This window comes from Carlito syrichta, unplaced genomic scaffold (genome assembly GCF_000164805.1).
Source record: "Carlito syrichta isolate Samal-C Ts95f unplaced genomic scaffold, Tarsius_syrichta-2.0.1 Scaffold303552, whole genome shotgun sequence".
In the NCBI taxonomy this organism is placed as follows: Eukaryota; Metazoa; Chordata; class Mammalia; order Primates; family Tarsiidae; genus Carlito; species Carlito syrichta.
This window is the reverse complement of record NW_007247648.1, coordinates 200,806-204,561: the sequence shown is the minus strand read 5'-3', so window position 1 is coordinate 204,561 and position 3,756 is coordinate 200,806.

Genomic DNA, 3,756 nt, shown 5'->3' with positions numbered 1-3,756 from the left:
TGCTCAATAAATATTTTAAAATAATAATTAACTCCAACAATATTTTCAGTCATTACAACGTGCCAACCATAGTGCTAATTAGCTATGGTATGGAGTATTATTAGCCCTAATGCAGATGAAAAGCTGATGTTTAAATAACTTACCTAAGATTACACAACCAGTAGGAATCAAAAGAAGATTAAAACTAAGGTTTATATGATGTCAGCTCATAGGCACTAAATGGCAACTTTGCATTCTGCCTCAGCTGACTGAGAAGATGAAACAACTAGAATTTTTGAGCAACTAATATCTGCTTCTTATTGTCCTGGGCATAGAAGATAATAAAAATTGCTATCACTAGTCCTCAAAAACAAATATTGTATGTTAAGAAAGGTAAAAAAATACACACATGAATACTCAATTGTGGGAATGGGGGCAGAAAGTGATTAAATACTAAATAAATATTCCCAAAACAGTCTACCAGTTTTTTAAATTTATGATGGCAACTGATGAGTTTCAATAATCTGCTGTATGATTATGGTATAAAAATTCTTTCCATAAGCATTTATTTCTAGCTTCACTAGAATGATGAACTGCCAATCCATAAAAATAACAAAGTTATTTTTTTAAGTGATAGAGTACGACATGAAATTAATGTAGATTTCCAAAGAAACAAATCATGCCAGAAAACATGACTCTTCTTGTCGTACCATTCAGAGATATATTGATAAAGGAAGCACTGCAGAAGTAATAGATTATATTTGATTTATTCAGTCCAAGTTAGTGTTTCAGGAAAACTTGCTTTCATATTAGTCAAAATTGCTACAGGTGTCAGATGAGCACTGTCAAAAAGATTGCATACTAACTGAAAGGTCATAAAACAAAGGATATTCACAAATTGACTGGCATTTAGATGAAAATGCCTGGACTACAGGAGTTTATGAAACAGGCATAACCCAAAAGTGATGACTGTGCCATATATTTCTATAAACCATCATACAGAAAATCATAATTCTCTTGTGAACGGGAGGGCTGAAATATCAAATAACCATAGTCAGAAAAGCTATCCTTCACCTGTGTAGTATTTTTATATACCTGTACATGATAACATGTGTTATCATTTTTATGATTCATTCAATGAAATATTAATTTTAGAAATATGTAGGAAGAAAAGAGTTTACATTTACTTGGTACTTAATCTATCCTGTGCTTTTCAGCCAGAAACTGTTCATAATTTCCTTATTCAATAAAGACAGTGAAGTTCTGTACATTCTTGCTTTCACATGCTAGCTGTGTGCCTTTGACAAAGTCATATAACTTCTCTGGTACTCAACATACTCATAAGTTTGCTGTCATAATTAAATATGTCATATACATAAAGGGTTTGAAACATAGACTGCACATGCAAAAGCATCGATTATAGCCTTTGTCATCGTCAGTATCTTAGTTTCACATGGACGCCAAGAGGTACATAGCAAAAAAGGGTGTGTGTCTTAGCCTCTGTGAGGCCTGAAGTCAAACCTTGTTCCACTCATTTATACTTTATGATCTATGGCTATTTTGTTAAACTCTTTGCACTTCAGTCCCTTCATAATTAAATTAGAAATCATACCTGTCTTTTAAGATTGTTATAAGAATGAAAGGAAATGAATTCAATTTGCTTATCATCGCGCCTGGTCATATAAAAATTCTCATTGAATAGAAGCTGTTATTTCCAAGAAAATTACATTGCCCTTGGAGCTCACTGCTTCAATTTCAAATTCCAATGGTTGTCCAGAAGCTATTTATATTTTTTAATAAAAATTTTTGATTGTATGTTTATAATCTTCCATGATTAAAAGCATATACATCCATAATCCTCCAACCCAGCAAACTTATATCCCTAAACCCCTGAGCAAGTTTTTCTTCAATATTACCTTTGATACTGCCCTATTTATTGAAGACATAACAGATGTTTGGAGAATGGAGAGGTCATTTAAACTACTGTTCAATGTGAGACATGGCAAATTACTTATCCTGCACAAGCATGTTCTAAATGTTTGGAAGCATTTTGCCTGGCTGCTGCTTTTTTTAAAATCAGAGTTGAAACAACAGCTTTGATTTACAACCTTTAAGATATTAATTTAGAAGTAATACATATTTTTCCACTTAAAATATTAATTTATCTTGGTTTGAATTTTATTGATCATCAAAAATTCTATTTTGCATAAATTCCATTTCTCTTAATTTAATTAAAAGCTAGGTGCCAGGAACAAAAATACAGAAATAACATGTTTCTTGCTTTGCAAAAATTTAAGGTCTGGTTGGGCTCGGTGGCTCAGCCTGTAATCCCAGCACTTTGGGAGGCCGAGGCGAGTGGAATGCTCGAGCCCGCGGGTTCGAGACCCATTTGGGCAACTTGGCGAGATCTCATCTCTACAATAAATAAAAAAATTAGCCGGGCATGGTAACGCATGCCTGTAGTTCCAGCTACTTGGAAGGCTGAGGCAAAAGGATTGCCAGAGCCCAGCAGTTTGGGGCTGCAGTGGCCAGGAGTGTGCCACCGCACTCCAGTCTAGGCGACAGAGTGAGATTCCAACTCAAACAAAAAAAAAAGAAAAAGTAAGATCTGTCGACAAATACAGAAAAATTAGAGAATTCAATAATTATTAGCACACAGTCATTACATATTTGTTTTTATTTCTAAAGTGTTCAAAACTGTGTTTATTGTTACAAAATTTATACTTGTTGTTACAAAAGCAAGATTATTGATCTTGGACTTAAATAATACCATTCTAACATTAATATAAAGTAGTTACGCAGATTCAAATCTTCTAGTTTAGTTATTCTTGTTTTGTTTGTTTCTTTGTTTGCTTGCTTGCTTTTTCCATTTTAGTTGGTCAGCTCCACTAGACTGCTTTGTGATTGAGTAAGAGTATGAAGCTGAACCTGGGATATCATAGAATTCTTCTGTCAGTGAAGAATGATCTAGGTTGAAAGAAAATTTGGGTATTTTTCTGAACCTAGGGTGAAAATATATAAACAGGGAAGAACTCTCCATAAACTGAACTGTATTTTTTAAATGTAAATGTAAACATCTCATATTGTGAATGTGTGTTCGGCATCCAACATATGTTCTCCCGATATTTATTGAACAAAATCATCTTCCATGTTTATGGATTAGAGTAAGTTGTTTGAAAACAGATAATGAACCTAGTGAAGTGGATGAAAACAAGTCCCTAATGCCATCCAACCTTCCATCTCAAAGAGACCAGAGAAAAAATAAAGGCAAATGCTCCCTTACTTTTCTGAACCACAGACTGAGTGTTTCAACTGTTGAATGAAATTCTTATACTGATCTGAAAACGGAAGGTTGCAAAGGTCAAGATGATCTGAAAACGGAAGGTTGCAAAGGTCAAGATGATACCGTACCTATCTCATAGTCTCCAAGCATTACATTAGGTCATTTTATACACATTATTTCTAATGATTGTCCCTCAAAATACTTCAGAAACACAGGGTAGATCTTTTTATATTTATTTTAAAAATAAGAAATCCAACACTAAGAAAAAGCATCTTTACAATGTTGCATAACTAGTAATTGGTAGCTTAGAAAGTAAGGCTCAACATCTTCTGACTCTATATTGTAATCTTCCAACAGGAATATGTAGGTCATTTTTTTGACCCTTTTAGCTTCTGGGTTTCTTATACTCTCTCTAACATTATGTATCTGTAGGTATTTGTGGTCTAAATAATTTTAGTATGCTTGTGCAGATTATTCTTCCAGCTCTTGGCCTC